The 11649-nt window shown below is 43.9% G+C and overlaps 42 non-coding genes across 42 annotated transcripts; 28 read left to right on the plus strand and 14 right to left on the minus strand.

Annotated features, from left to right (window-relative positions):
• The first annotated feature begins 47 nt into the window (after positions 1 to 47).
• Positions 48 to 119, plus strand: Trnad-guc (transfer RNA aspartic acid (anticodon GUC)). The gene has a single exon. It is a non-coding gene; the product is annotated as a tRNA-Asp (tRNA).
• A 175-nt stretch (positions 120 to 294) lies between these two features.
• On the plus strand, positions 295 to 367 carry Trnar-ucu (transfer RNA arginine (anticodon UCU)). The gene has a single exon. It is a non-coding gene; the product is annotated as a tRNA-Arg (tRNA).
• Positions 368 to 516: 149 nt separating this feature from the next.
• On the minus strand, positions 517 to 588 carry Trnae-cuc (transfer RNA glutamic acid (anticodon CUC)). The gene has a single exon. It is a non-coding gene; the product is annotated as a tRNA-Glu (tRNA).
• Positions 589 to 721: 133 nt separating this feature from the next.
• On the plus strand, positions 722 to 793 carry Trnad-guc (transfer RNA aspartic acid (anticodon GUC)). The gene has a single exon. It is a non-coding gene; the product is annotated as a tRNA-Asp (tRNA).
• A 215-nt stretch (positions 794 to 1008) lies between these two features.
• Trnar-ucu (transfer RNA arginine (anticodon UCU)) lies at positions 1009 to 1081 on the plus strand. Its single transcript has one exon. It is a non-coding gene; the product is annotated as a tRNA-Arg (tRNA).
• Positions 1082 to 1232: 151 nt separating this feature from the next.
• Trnae-cuc (transfer RNA glutamic acid (anticodon CUC)) lies at positions 1233 to 1304 on the minus strand. Its single transcript has one exon. It is a non-coding gene; the product is annotated as a tRNA-Glu (tRNA).
• Positions 1305 to 1437: 133 nt separating this feature from the next.
• Trnad-guc (transfer RNA aspartic acid (anticodon GUC)) lies at positions 1438 to 1509 on the plus strand. Its single transcript has one exon. It is a non-coding gene; the product is annotated as a tRNA-Asp (tRNA).
• Positions 1510 to 1724: 215 nt separating this feature from the next.
• Trnar-ucu (transfer RNA arginine (anticodon UCU)) lies at positions 1725 to 1797 on the plus strand. The gene has a single exon. It is a non-coding gene; the product is annotated as a tRNA-Arg (tRNA).
• Positions 1798 to 1947: 150 nt separating this feature from the next.
• Positions 1948 to 2019, minus strand: Trnae-cuc (transfer RNA glutamic acid (anticodon CUC)). Its single transcript has one exon. It is a non-coding gene; the product is annotated as a tRNA-Glu (tRNA).
• A 134-nt stretch (positions 2020 to 2153) lies between these two features.
• On the plus strand, positions 2154 to 2225 carry Trnad-guc (transfer RNA aspartic acid (anticodon GUC)). The gene has a single exon. It is a non-coding gene; the product is annotated as a tRNA-Asp (tRNA).
• Positions 2226 to 2440: 215 nt separating this feature from the next.
• Trnar-ucu (transfer RNA arginine (anticodon UCU)) lies at positions 2441 to 2513 on the plus strand. Its single transcript has one exon. It is a non-coding gene; the product is annotated as a tRNA-Arg (tRNA).
• Positions 2514 to 2664: 151 nt separating this feature from the next.
• Trnae-cuc (transfer RNA glutamic acid (anticodon CUC)) lies at positions 2665 to 2736 on the minus strand. Its single transcript has one exon. It is a non-coding gene; the product is annotated as a tRNA-Glu (tRNA).
• A 133-nt stretch (positions 2737 to 2869) lies between these two features.
• Trnad-guc (transfer RNA aspartic acid (anticodon GUC)) lies at positions 2870 to 2941 on the plus strand. Its single transcript has one exon. It is a non-coding gene; the product is annotated as a tRNA-Asp (tRNA).
• A 215-nt stretch (positions 2942 to 3156) lies between these two features.
• Positions 3157 to 3229, plus strand: Trnar-ucu (transfer RNA arginine (anticodon UCU)). The gene has a single exon. It is a non-coding gene; the product is annotated as a tRNA-Arg (tRNA).
• Positions 3230 to 3378: 149 nt separating this feature from the next.
• Trnae-cuc (transfer RNA glutamic acid (anticodon CUC)) lies at positions 3379 to 3450 on the minus strand. Its single transcript has one exon. It is a non-coding gene; the product is annotated as a tRNA-Glu (tRNA).
• Positions 3451 to 3581: 131 nt separating this feature from the next.
• Trnad-guc (transfer RNA aspartic acid (anticodon GUC)) lies at positions 3582 to 3653 on the plus strand. Its single transcript has one exon. It is a non-coding gene; the product is annotated as a tRNA-Asp (tRNA).
• A 215-nt stretch (positions 3654 to 3868) lies between these two features.
• Positions 3869 to 3941, plus strand: Trnar-ucu (transfer RNA arginine (anticodon UCU)). The gene has a single exon. It is a non-coding gene; the product is annotated as a tRNA-Arg (tRNA).
• A 148-nt stretch (positions 3942 to 4089) lies between these two features.
• On the minus strand, positions 4090 to 4161 carry Trnae-cuc (transfer RNA glutamic acid (anticodon CUC)). The gene has a single exon. It is a non-coding gene; the product is annotated as a tRNA-Glu (tRNA).
• A 133-nt stretch (positions 4162 to 4294) lies between these two features.
• On the plus strand, positions 4295 to 4366 carry Trnad-guc (transfer RNA aspartic acid (anticodon GUC)). Its single transcript has one exon. It is a non-coding gene; the product is annotated as a tRNA-Asp (tRNA).
• Positions 4367 to 4581: 215 nt separating this feature from the next.
• On the plus strand, positions 4582 to 4654 carry Trnar-ucu (transfer RNA arginine (anticodon UCU)). Its single transcript has one exon. It is a non-coding gene; the product is annotated as a tRNA-Arg (tRNA).
• Positions 4655 to 4804: 150 nt separating this feature from the next.
• Positions 4805 to 4876, minus strand: Trnae-cuc (transfer RNA glutamic acid (anticodon CUC)). The gene has a single exon. It is a non-coding gene; the product is annotated as a tRNA-Glu (tRNA).
• Positions 4877 to 5007: 131 nt separating this feature from the next.
• Trnad-guc (transfer RNA aspartic acid (anticodon GUC)) lies at positions 5008 to 5079 on the plus strand. Its single transcript has one exon. It is a non-coding gene; the product is annotated as a tRNA-Asp (tRNA).
• Positions 5080 to 5294: 215 nt separating this feature from the next.
• Positions 5295 to 5367, plus strand: Trnar-ucu (transfer RNA arginine (anticodon UCU)). Its single transcript has one exon. It is a non-coding gene; the product is annotated as a tRNA-Arg (tRNA).
• A 148-nt stretch (positions 5368 to 5515) lies between these two features.
• Trnae-cuc (transfer RNA glutamic acid (anticodon CUC)) lies at positions 5516 to 5587 on the minus strand. The gene has a single exon. It is a non-coding gene; the product is annotated as a tRNA-Glu (tRNA).
• A 133-nt stretch (positions 5588 to 5720) lies between these two features.
• Trnad-guc (transfer RNA aspartic acid (anticodon GUC)) lies at positions 5721 to 5792 on the plus strand. Its single transcript has one exon. It is a non-coding gene; the product is annotated as a tRNA-Asp (tRNA).
• Positions 5793 to 6007: 215 nt separating this feature from the next.
• Positions 6008 to 6080, plus strand: Trnar-ucu (transfer RNA arginine (anticodon UCU)). The gene has a single exon. It is a non-coding gene; the product is annotated as a tRNA-Arg (tRNA).
• Positions 6081 to 6230: 150 nt separating this feature from the next.
• On the minus strand, positions 6231 to 6302 carry Trnae-cuc (transfer RNA glutamic acid (anticodon CUC)). The gene has a single exon. It is a non-coding gene; the product is annotated as a tRNA-Glu (tRNA).
• A 136-nt stretch (positions 6303 to 6438) lies between these two features.
• Positions 6439 to 6510, plus strand: Trnad-guc (transfer RNA aspartic acid (anticodon GUC)). Its single transcript has one exon. It is a non-coding gene; the product is annotated as a tRNA-Asp (tRNA).
• A 215-nt stretch (positions 6511 to 6725) lies between these two features.
• Trnar-ucu (transfer RNA arginine (anticodon UCU)) lies at positions 6726 to 6798 on the plus strand. The gene has a single exon. It is a non-coding gene; the product is annotated as a tRNA-Arg (tRNA).
• A 148-nt stretch (positions 6799 to 6946) lies between these two features.
• Positions 6947 to 7018, minus strand: Trnae-cuc (transfer RNA glutamic acid (anticodon CUC)). Its single transcript has one exon. It is a non-coding gene; the product is annotated as a tRNA-Glu (tRNA).
• Positions 7019 to 7152: 134 nt separating this feature from the next.
• Trnad-guc (transfer RNA aspartic acid (anticodon GUC)) lies at positions 7153 to 7224 on the plus strand. The gene has a single exon. It is a non-coding gene; the product is annotated as a tRNA-Asp (tRNA).
• A 215-nt stretch (positions 7225 to 7439) lies between these two features.
• Positions 7440 to 7512, plus strand: Trnar-ucu (transfer RNA arginine (anticodon UCU)). Its single transcript has one exon. It is a non-coding gene; the product is annotated as a tRNA-Arg (tRNA).
• A 149-nt stretch (positions 7513 to 7661) lies between these two features.
• Trnae-cuc (transfer RNA glutamic acid (anticodon CUC)) lies at positions 7662 to 7733 on the minus strand. Its single transcript has one exon. It is a non-coding gene; the product is annotated as a tRNA-Glu (tRNA).
• A 135-nt stretch (positions 7734 to 7868) lies between these two features.
• Positions 7869 to 7940, plus strand: Trnad-guc (transfer RNA aspartic acid (anticodon GUC)). Its single transcript has one exon. It is a non-coding gene; the product is annotated as a tRNA-Asp (tRNA).
• A 215-nt stretch (positions 7941 to 8155) lies between these two features.
• Trnar-ucu (transfer RNA arginine (anticodon UCU)) lies at positions 8156 to 8228 on the plus strand. The gene has a single exon. It is a non-coding gene; the product is annotated as a tRNA-Arg (tRNA).
• Positions 8229 to 8379: 151 nt separating this feature from the next.
• Trnae-cuc (transfer RNA glutamic acid (anticodon CUC)) lies at positions 8380 to 8451 on the minus strand. Its single transcript has one exon. It is a non-coding gene; the product is annotated as a tRNA-Glu (tRNA).
• Positions 8452 to 8584: 133 nt separating this feature from the next.
• Positions 8585 to 8656, plus strand: Trnad-guc (transfer RNA aspartic acid (anticodon GUC)). The gene has a single exon. It is a non-coding gene; the product is annotated as a tRNA-Asp (tRNA).
• A 215-nt stretch (positions 8657 to 8871) lies between these two features.
• Positions 8872 to 8944, plus strand: Trnar-ucu (transfer RNA arginine (anticodon UCU)). The gene has a single exon. It is a non-coding gene; the product is annotated as a tRNA-Arg (tRNA).
• A 150-nt stretch (positions 8945 to 9094) lies between these two features.
• Positions 9095 to 9166, minus strand: Trnae-cuc (transfer RNA glutamic acid (anticodon CUC)). The gene has a single exon. It is a non-coding gene; the product is annotated as a tRNA-Glu (tRNA).
• Positions 9167 to 9300: 134 nt separating this feature from the next.
• Trnad-guc (transfer RNA aspartic acid (anticodon GUC)) lies at positions 9301 to 9372 on the plus strand. Its single transcript has one exon. It is a non-coding gene; the product is annotated as a tRNA-Asp (tRNA).
• Positions 9373 to 9587: 215 nt separating this feature from the next.
• Positions 9588 to 9660, plus strand: Trnar-ucu (transfer RNA arginine (anticodon UCU)). The gene has a single exon. It is a non-coding gene; the product is annotated as a tRNA-Arg (tRNA).
• A 149-nt stretch (positions 9661 to 9809) lies between these two features.
• Positions 9810 to 9881, minus strand: Trnae-cuc (transfer RNA glutamic acid (anticodon CUC)). Its single transcript has one exon. It is a non-coding gene; the product is annotated as a tRNA-Glu (tRNA).
• Between the last annotated feature and the right edge of the window lie 1768 nt (positions 9882 to 11649).

Raw genomic sequence — 11649 nt, forward strand, 5'->3', positions numbered from 1 at the left:
AATTTGCGCTCAAATAAGATTTATATGTTTATGATACCAACAACGCTTCCTCGATAATATAGTGGTAAGTATCCCCACCTGTCACGCGGGAGACCGGGGTTCGATTCCCCGTCGGGGAGCATTTCCTTTTATTGTATGTTTATGCATTTGTGGCACTGGAGTGTATACGTCTAATATGTGTATATCGTTTTGAATATTGGGCATCTAGCGTTCAAACGGTAGTACCAGAATTCGAGTTTAACGGTTTACACGGTTAACCCAATTATTAAGTAAGCACGCCACACCATTTTTCATGTCCCCGTAGCGCAGTGGATAGCGCGCTGGACTTCTAATCCAGAGGTCGCGGGTTCGAATCCCGCCGGGGATGCAAAACTCGTTTTGTCTACCTGCGCATTTCGAAAATAATGTCTTGACTAGTTCAATTTCGCTGGACACGAACCAAGAAACCGACAGTACACGAAGTGTGTATCCTTAGGCCCAGTGTTTTTAAGAGTGAAGCAGGAAAAGTAAAATACTTTCCCAAGCGGGGAATCGAACCCCGGCCGCCGCGGTGAGAGCGCGGAATCCTAACCACTAGACCACTTGGGAGAGATGAGTGTACAGCCTCGAGGCAATGCACTATAATACATACATTAGTAGAAATACATTTGATATATATGACTAACATCTCATAGTCGATTTAGTCCAATATTTGTGATATCAACGTACACTTACCATCGCTTCCTCGATAGTATAGTGGTAAGTATCCCCGCCTGTCACGCGGGAGACCGGGGTTCGATTCCCCGTCGGGGAGCATTTCCTTTTATTGTATGTGTATGCATTTGTGGCACTGGAGTGTATACGTCTATGTGTATATCGTTTTGAACATTCGGCATCTAGCGTTCAAACGGTAGTACCAGAATTCGAGTTTAACTTTAGTAGTTTACGAGTTGTACTTACTTCAGTACTTTCAATTCACTTTGCACGGTTAACCCAATTATTAAGTAAGCACGCCACACCATTTTTCATGTCCCCGTAGCGCAGTGGATAGCGCGCTGGACTTCTAATCCAGAGGTCGCGGGTTCGAATCCCGCCGGGGATGCAAAATTCGTTTTGTCTACCTGCGCGTTTTCGAAAATAGTTTCTTGACTAGTTCAATTTCGCTGGACACGAACCAAGAAACCGACAGTACACGAAGTGTGTATCCTTAGGCCCAGTGTTTTTTAAGAGTGAAGCAGGAAAAGTAAAATACTTTCGCAAGCGGGGAATCGAACCCCGGCCGCCGCGATGAGAGCGCGGAATCCTAACCACTAGACCACTTGGGAGAGATGAGTGTACAGCCTCGAGGCAATGCACTATAATACATACATTAGTAGAAATACATTTGATATATATGACTAACATCTCATAGTCGATTTAGTCCAATATTTGTGATATCAACATACACTTACCATCGCTTCCTCGATAGTATAGTGGTAAGTATCCCCGCCTGTCACGCGGGAGACCGGGGTTCGATTCCCCGTCGGGGAGCGTTTCCTTTTATTGTATGTTTATGCATTTGTGGCACTGGAGTGTATACGTCTATGTGTATATCGTTTTGAACATTCGGCATCTAGCGTTCAAACGGTAGTACCAGAATTCGAGTTTTACTTTAGTAGTTTACGAGTTGTACTTACTTCAGTACTTTCAATTCACTTTGCACGGTTAACCCAATTATTAAGTAAGCACGCCACACCATTTTTCATGTCCCCGTAGCGCAGTGGATAGCGCGCTGGACTTCTAATCCAGAGGTCGCGGGTTCGAATCCCGCCGGGGATGCAAAATTCGTTTTGTCTACCTGCGCATTTCGAAAATAGTTTCTTGACTAGTTCAATTTCGCTGGACACGAACCAAGAAACCGACAGTACACGAAGTGTGTATCCTTAGGCCCAGTGTTTTTTAAGAGTGAAGCAGGAAAAGTAAAATACTTTCCCAAGCGGGGAATCGAACCCCGGCCGCCGCGGTGAGAGCGCGGAATCCTAACCACTAGACCACTTGGGAGAGATGAGTGTACAGCCTCGAGGCAATGCACTATAATACATACATTAGTAGAAATACATTTGATATATATGACTAACATCTCATAGTCGATTTAGTCCAATATTTGTGATATCAACGTACACTTTAACATCGCTTCCTCGATAGTATAGTGGTAAGTATCCCCGCCTGTCACGCGGGAGACCGGGGTTCGATTCCCCGTCGGGGAGCATTTCCTTTTATTGTATGTGTATGCATTTGTGGCACTGGAGTGTATACGTCTATGTGTATATCGTTTTGAACATTCGGCATCTAGCGTTCAAACGGTAGTACCAGAATTCGAGTTTAACTTTAGTAGTTTACGAGTTGTACTTACTTCAGTACTTTCAATTCACTTTGCACGGTTAACCCAATTATTAAGTAAGCACGCCACACCATTTTTCATGTCCCCGTAGCGCAGTGGATAGCGCGCTGGACTTCTAATCCAGAGGTCGCGGGTTCGAATCCCGCCGGGGATGCAAAATTCGTTTTGTCTACCTGCGCGTTTTCGAAAATAGTTTCTTGACTAGTTCAATTTCGCTGGACACGAACCAAGAAACCGACAGTACACGAAGTGTGTATCCTTAGGCCCAGTGTTTTTTAAGAGTGAAGCAGGAAAAGTAAAATACTTTCCCAAGCGGGGAATCGAACCCCGGCCGCCGCGGTGAGAGCGCGGAATCCTAACCACTAGACCACTTGGGAGAGATGAGTGTACAGCCTCGAGGCAATGCACTATAATACATACATTAGTAGAAATACATTTGATATATATGACTAACATCTCATAGTCGATTTAGTCCAATATTTGTGATATCAACGTACACTTACCATCGCTTCCTCGATAGTATAGTGGTAAGTATCCCCGCCTGTCACGCGGGAGACCGGGGTTCGATTCCCCGTCGGGGAGCATTTCCTTTTATTGTATGTGTATGCATTTGTGGCACTGGAGTGTATACGTATATGTGTATATCGTTTTGAACATTCGGCATCTAGCGTTCAAACGGTAGTACCAGAATTCGAGTTTAACTTTAGTAGTTTACGAGTTGTACTTACTTCAGTACTTTCAATTCACTTTGCACGGTTAACCCAATTATTAAGTAAGCACGCCACACCATTTTTCATGTCCCCGTAGCGCAGTGGATAGCGCGCTGGACTTCTAATCCAGAGGTCGCGGGTTCGAATCCCGCCGGGGATGCAAAATTCGTTTTGTCTACCTGCGCATTTCGAAAATAGTTTCTTGACTAGTTCAATTTCGCTGGACACGAACCAAGAAACCGACAGTACACGAAGTGTGTATCCTTAGGCCCAGTGTTTTTAAGAGTGAAGCAGGAAAAGTAAAATACTTTCCCAAGCGGGGAATCGAACCCCGGCCGCCGCGGTGAGAGCGCGGAATCCTAACCACTAGACCACTTGGGAGAGATGAGTGTACAGCCTCGAGGCAATGCACTATAATACATACATTAGTAGAAATACATTTGATATATGACTAACATCTCATAGTCGATTTAGTCCAATATTTGTGATATCAACATACACTTACCATCGCTTCCTCGATAGTATAGTGGTAAGTATCCCCGCCTGTCACGCGGGAGACCGGGGTTCGATTCCCCGTCGGGGAGCATTTCCTTTTATTGTATGTTTATGCATTTGTGGCACTGGGGTGTATACGTCTATGTGTATATCGTTTAGAACATTCGGCATCTAGCGTTCAAACGGTAGTACCAGAATTCGAGTTTTACTTTAGTAGTTTACGAGTTGTACTTACTTCAGTACTTTCAATTCACTTTGCACGGTTAACCCAATTATTAAGTAAGCACGCCACACCATTTTTCATGTCCCCGTAGCGCAGTGGATAGCGCGCTGGACTTCTAATCCAGAGGTCGCGGGTTCGAATCCCGCCGGGGATGCAAAATTCGTTTTGTCTACCTGCGCATTTCGAAAATAGTTTCTTGCTAGTTCAATTTCGCTGGACACGAACCAAGAAACCGACAGTACACGAAGTGTATATCCTTAGGCCCAGTGTTTTTAAGAGTGAAGCAGGAAAAGTAAAATACTTTCCCAAGCGGGGAATCGAACCCCGGCCGCCGCGGTGAGAGCGCGGAATCCTAACCACTAGACCACTTGGGAGAGATGAGTGTACAGCCTCGAGGCAATGCACTATAATACATACATTAGTAGAAATACATTTGATATATATGACTAACATCTCATAGTCGATTTAGTCCAATATTTGTGATATCAACGTACACTTACCATCGCTTCCTCGATAGTATAGTGGTAAGTATCCCCGCCTGTCACGCGGGAGACCGGGGTTCGATTCCCCGTCGGGGAGCATTTCCTTTTATTGTATGTTTATGCATTTGTGGCACTGGAGTGTATACGTCTATGTGTATATCGTTTTGAACATTCGGCATCTAGCGTTCAAACGGTAGTACCAGAATTCGAGTTTTACTTTAGTAGTTTACGAGTTGTACTTACTTCAGTACTTTCAATTCACTTTGCACGGTTAACCCAATTTTTAAGTAAGCACGCCACACCATTTTTCATGTCCCCGTAGCGCAGTGGATAGCGCGCTGGACTTCTAATCCAGAGGTCGCGGGTTCGAATCCCGCCGGGGATGCAAAATTCGTTTTGTCTACCTGCGCGTTTTCGAAAATAGTTTCTTGACTAGTTCAATTTCGCTGGACACGAACCAAGAAACCGACAGTATACGAAGTGTGTATCCTTAGGCCCAGTGTTTTTAAGAGTGAAGCAGGAAAAGTAAAATACTTTCCCAAGCGGGGAATCGAACCCCGGCCGCCGCGGTGAGAGCGCGGAATCCTAACCACTAGACCACTTGGGAGAGATGAGTGTACAGCCTCGAGGCAATGCACTATAATACATACATTAGTAGAAATACATTTGATATATGACTAACATCTCATAGTCGATTTAGTCCAATATTTGTGATATCAACATACACTTACCATCGCTTCCTCGATAGTATAGTGGTAAGTATCCCCGCCTGTCACGCGGGAGACCGGGGTTCGATTCCCCGTCGGGGAGCATTTCCTTTTATTGTATGTTTATGCATTTGTGGCACTGGGGTGTATACGTCTATGTGTATATCGTTTAGAACATTCGGCATCTAGCGTTCAAACGGTAGTACCAGAATTCGAGTTTTACTTTAGTAGTTTACGAGTTGTACTTACTTCAGTACTTTCAATTCACTTTGCACGGTTAACCCAATTATTAAGTAAGCACGCCACACCATTTTTCATGTCCCCGTAGCGCAGTGGATAGCGCGCTGGACTTCTAATCCAGAGGTCGCGGGTTCGAATCCCGCCGGGGATGCAAAATTCGTTTTGTCTACCTGCGCATTTCGAAAATAGTTTCTTGCTAGTTCAATTTCGCTGGACACGAACCAAGAAACCGACAGTACACGAAGTGTATATCCTTAGGCCCAGTGTTTTTAAGAGTGAAGCAGGAAAAGTAAAATACTTTCCCAAGCGGGGAATCGAACCCCGGCCGCCGCGGTGAGAGCGCGGAATCCTAACCACTAGACCACTTGGGAGAGATGAGTGTACAGCCTCGAGGCAATGCACTATAATACATACATTAGTAGAAATACATTTGATATATATGACTAACATCTCATAGTCGATTTAGTCCAATATTTGTGATATCAACGTACACTTACCATCGCTTCCTCGATAGTATAGTGGTAAGTATCCCCGCCTGTCACGCGGGAGACCGGGGTTCGATTCCCCGTCGGGGAGCATTTCCTTTTATTGTATGTTTATGCATTTGTGGCACTGGAGTGTATACGTCTATGTGTATATCGTTTTGAACATTCGGCATCTAGCGTTCAAACGGTAGTACCAGAATTCGAGTTTTACTTTAGTAGTTTACGAGTTGTACTTACTTCAGTACTTTCAATTCACTTTGCACGGTTAACCCAATTTTTAAGTAAGCACGCCACACCATTTTTCATGTCCCCGTAGCGCAGTGGATAGCGCGCTGGACTTCTAATCCAGAGGTCGCGGGTTCGAATCCCGCCGGGGATGCAAAATTCGTTTTGTCTACCTGCGCGTTTTCGAAAATAGTTTCTTGACTAGTTCAATTTCGCTGGACACGAACCAAGAAACCGACAGTATACGAAGTGTGTATCCTTAGGCCCAGTGTTTTTAAGAGTGAAGCAGGAAAAGTAAAATACTTTCCCAAGCGGGGAATCGAACCCCGGCCGCCGCGGTGAGAGCGCGGAATCCTAACCACTAGACCACTTGGGAGAGATGAGTGTACAGCCTCGAGGCAATGCACTATAATACATACATTAGTAGAAATACATTTGATATATATATGACTAACATTTCATAGTCGATTTAGTCCAATATTTGTGATATCAACGTACACTTTAACATCGCTTCCTCGATAGTATAGTGGTAAGTATCCCCGCCTGTCACGCGGGAGACCGGGGTTCGATTCCCCGTCGGGGAGCATTTCCTTTTATTGTATGTGTATGCATTTGTGGCACTGGAGTGTATACGTCTATGTGTATATCGTTTTGAACATTCGGCATCTAGCGTTCAAACGGTAGTACCAGAATTCGAGTTTAACTTTAGTAGTTTACGAGTTGTACTTACTTCAGTACTTTCAATTCACTTTGCACGGTTAACCCAATTATTAAGTAAGCACGCCACACCATTTTTCATGTCCCCGTAGCGCAGTGGATAGCGCGCTGGACTTCTAATCCAGAGGTCGCGGGTTCGAATCCCGCCGGGGATGCAAAATTCGTTTTGTCTACCTGCGCATTTCGAAAATAGTTTCTTGCTAGTTCAATTTCGCTGGACACGAACCAAGAAACCGACAGTACACGAAGTGTATATCCTTAGGCCCAGTGTTTTTAAGAGTGAAGCAGGAAAAGTAAAATACTTTCCCAAGCGGGGAATCGAACCCCGGCCGCCGCGGTGAGAGCGCGGAATCCTAACCACTAGACCACTTGGGAGAGATGAGTGTACAGCCTCGAGGCAATGCACTATAATACATACATTAGTAGAAATACATTTGATATATATGACTAACATCTCATAGTCGATTTAGTCCAATATTTGTGATATCAACGTACACTTTAACATCGCTTCCTCGATAGTATAGTGGTAAGTATCCCCGCCTGTCACGCGGGAGACCGGGGTTCGATTCCCCGTCGGGGAGCATTTCCTTTTATTGTATGTGTATGCATTTGTGGCACTGGAGTGTATACGTCTATGTGTATATCGTTTTGAACATTCGGCATCTAGCGTTCAAACGGTAGTACCAGAATTCGAGTTTAACTTTAGTAGTTTACGAGTTGTACTTACTTCAGTACTTTCAATTCACTTTGCACGGTTAACCCAATTATTAAGTAAGCACGCCACACCATTTTTCATGTCCCCGTAGCGCAGTGGATAGCGCGCTGGACTTCTAATCCAGAGGTCGCGGGTTCGAATCCCGCCGGGGATGCAAAATTCGTTTTGTCTACCTGCGCATTTCGAAAATAGTTTCTTGACTAGTTCAATTTCGCTGGACACGAACCAAGAAACCGACAGTACACGAAGTGTGTATCCTTAGGCCCAGTGTTTTTAAGAGTGAAGCAGGAAAAGTAAAATACTTTCCCAAGCGGGGAATCGAACCCCGGCCGCCGCGGTGAGAGCGCGGAATCCTAACCACTAGACCACTTGGGAGAGATGAGTGTACAGCCTCGAGGCAATGCACTATAATACATACATTAGTAGAAATACATTTGATATATATATGACTAACATTTCATAGTCGATTTAGTCCAATATTTGTGATATCAACGTACACTTACCATCGCTTCCTCGATAGTATAGTGGTAAGTATCCCCGCCTGTCACGCGGGAGACCGGGGTTCGATTCCCCGTCGGGGAGCATTTCCTTTTATTGTATGTGTATGCATTTGTGGCACTGGAGTGTATACGTCTATGTGTATATCGTTTTGAACATTCGGCATCTAGCGTTCAAACGGTAGTACCAGAATTCGAGTTTAACTTTAGTAGTTTACGAGTTGTACTTACTTCAGTACTTTCAATTCACTTTGCACGGTTAACCCAATTATTAAGTAAGCACGCCACACCATTTTTCATGTCCCCGTAGCGCAGTGGATAGCGCGCTGGACTTCTAATCCAGAGGTCGCGGGTTCGAATCCCGCCGGGGATGCAAAATTCGTTTTGTCTACCTGCGCGTTTTCGAAAATAGTTTCTTGACTAGTTCAATTTCGCTGGACACGAACCAAGAAACCGACAGTATACGAAGTGTGTATCCTTAGGCCCAGTGTTTTTTAAGAGTGAAGCAGGAAAAGTAAAATACTTTCCCAAGCGGGGAATCGAACCCCGGCCGCCGCGGTGAGAGCGCGGAATCCTAACCACTAGACCACTTGGGAGAGATGAGTGTACAGCCTCGAGGCAATGCACTATAATACATACATTAGTAGAAATACATTTGATATATATGACTAACATCTCATAGTCGATTTAGTCCAATATTTGTGATATCAACGTACACTTACCATCGCTTCCTCGATAGTATAGTGGTAAGTATCCCCGCCTGTCACGCGGGAGACCGGGGTTCGATTCCCCGTCGGGGAGCATTTCCTTTTATTGTATGTGTATGCATTTGTGGCACTGGAGTGTATACGTCTATGTGTATATCATTTTGAACATTCGGCATCTAGCGTTCAAACGGTAGTACCAGAATTCGAGTTTAACTTTAGTAGTTTACGAGTTGTACTTACTTCAGTACTTTCAATTCACTTTGCACGGTTAACCCAATTATTAAGTAAGCACGCCACACCATTTTTCATGTCCCCGTAGCGCAGTGGATAGCGCGCTGGACTTCTAATCCAGAGGTCGCGGGTTCGAATCCCGCCGGGGATGCAAAATTCGTTTTGTCTACCTGCGCATTTCGAAAATAGTTTCTTGACTAGTTCAATTTCGCTGGACACGAACCAAGAAACCGACAGTACACGAAGTGTGTATCCTTAGGCCCAGTGTTTTTTAAGAGTGAAGCAGGAAAAGTAAAATACTTTCCCAAGCGGGGAATCGAACCCCGGCCGCCGCGGTGAGAGCGCGGAATCCTAACCACTAGACCACTTGGGAGAGATGAGTGTACAGCCTCGAGGCAATGCACTATAATACATACATTAGTATAAATACATTTGATATATATGACTAACATCTCATAGTCGATTTAGTCCAATATTTGTGATATCAACGTACACTTTAACATCGCTTCCTCGATAGTATAGTGGTAAGTATCCCCGCCTGTCACGCGGGAGACCGGGGTTCGATTCCCCGTCGGGGAGCATTTCCTTTTATTGTATGTGTATGCATTTGTGGCACTGGAGTGTATACGTCTATGTGTATATCGTTTTGAACATTCGGCATCTAGCGTTCAAACGGTAGTACCAGAATTCGAGTTTAACTTTAGTAGTTTACGAGTTGTACTTACTTCAGTACTTTCAATTCACTTTGCACGGTTAACCCAATTATTAAGTAAGCACGCCACACCATTTTTCATGTCCCCGTAGCGCAGTGGATAGCGCGCTGGACTTCTAATCCAGAGGTCGCGGGTTCGAATCCCGCCGGGGATGCAAAATTCGTTTTGTCTACCTGCGCATTTCGAAAATAGTTTCTTGACTAGTTCAATTTCGCTGGACACGAACCAAGAAACCGACAGTACACTTAGTGTGTATCCTTAGGCCCAGTGTTTTTAAGAGTGAAGCAGGAAAAGTAAAATACTTTCCCAAGCGGGGAATCGAACCCCGGCCGCCGCGGTGAGAGCGCGGAATCCTAACCACTAGACCACTTGGGAGAAGTGTACAGCCTCGAGGCAATGCACTATAATACATACATTAGTAGAAATACATTTGAGACCGGGGTTCGATTCCCCGTCGGGGAGCATTAATTTGTTTTATTGTATGTTCATGCATTTGTGGAGCTGGAGTGTTTACTTATTTGTGTATATTGTTTTGAACATTGGGAATGAAGCGTTTTAATCGTTTGCATTATACGAGTTTTACTTACATTAATACTTTAAATTCAATGTACTCGGTTTACCAAATTATTAAATAAGCACTATTTTTCATGTCCCCGTAGCGCAGTGGATAGCGCGCTGGACTTCGGATTTGTCTAGATTGGTACCCTACGTTACTTTTTGGTAAACAAGTTGTAGACAAGAGAAAAAAGGGTACTAATCTACATTTATACATACCGATTTTGAATCCGGGTCAACTTGGCCCAATTACCTTTTCGATCTGGTCCAAATCGGCCCAGTAACCAGTTCTTTTATTATTATTATTATTATTATTATTATTATTATTATTATTATTATTATTATTATTATATTCGTTTGTGAATGTGTATATTAGATTACATCGATGTTGAATATATTATTTTCAGACATTCTTTTTCCCCAAGAGACAAAATGGAATCAAATAGAATGAGAAATATGATGTATTAAAATATTTGTTTCTTAACTAATAAATACTCTGCAACCAAACACTTTACAAAAAATACAACAATGATTGGTGATCTTCACAAAAACTGAAATGTTCATCACATCCTGACACCATAAATCCCTCCAACAGTCAGTTGGGGGAACTGTTATGCCTTGAGGGTTATTTCCATATACTGCTCCCAGCATTTGTTAATGACTTGTCCAGCTGCGTAGATCTCTTTGCGGATCCTCGATCCAAATCACCGCCATCAACTGCTAACTTTACTAATTCCGCCTCTCATCTTAGTAGTGGACAAAGTCGATAGAAACCCAAGCCGGCACACTCTGCCTTCGAGTATACCTGAATATAAAACAATTTAGTTTTTAATTTGTTTATGTGTGACGCATAATTGAACCTTTTTCTAAATAAATAAGTATTTAATTGATATGTATTTAACATTGCAAAGCCGCACGGTATCCTGATATATTATACATTATTAATGAATCTGAGTAGTTTACCTTTCTCGTCATTGTTCGTTCTGATTGTTTGTTTGAAAACACACCAATCCTGCGTTGAAAAGACGCTGTTGTTTAGTCACTGGCGCGTTAATATAACTACGAAGTCCACAAGTTGCTTTGTCGCAGCTACTGTCGCTTTTGCTCGCAGTGCATCCACTGCTGGGGCGATGTGGGCCGCAGGGAGAAACGGGGGGGGGGGGGGGGGGGGGGCAGTAGCATCCTGCCGAAGTTGTGCACAACAATTCTCCTTCGGTAGACTTTTGTCAGTCCCACAGATTGGGCATGGCGCCTCACGGCATGGTCCCAGGTGAACGCGCAGCCCTTCACTTCTACCCGCGGGAACACGTCTTGCACTGCTTGCCATGCAGCTGAATTCAAAATAATATATTGATAATATATTTTAGACATGTATTCATGAGTGAAACTTTTTTAAAACATAAACATATATATAGATCCCTTCTATTCACTGAACATACAGTAAGCTACTGATATATACCTTGTTCAAAATCTGCGACATAGCCTTCGACAGATGCTGTCCCGATCCTCTCCTAAATCGACTCCAGGGACGCTGACGAAGTCTACCTTTGTTCGTCTCTACTCATCAGACAAAACGCCAGGGACTTCA

Source organism: Mya arenaria, chromosome 9, assembly GCF_026914265.1.
Source record: "Mya arenaria isolate MELC-2E11 chromosome 9, ASM2691426v1".
Lineage (NCBI taxonomy): Eukaryota > Metazoa > Mollusca > Bivalvia > Myida > Myidae > Mya > Mya arenaria.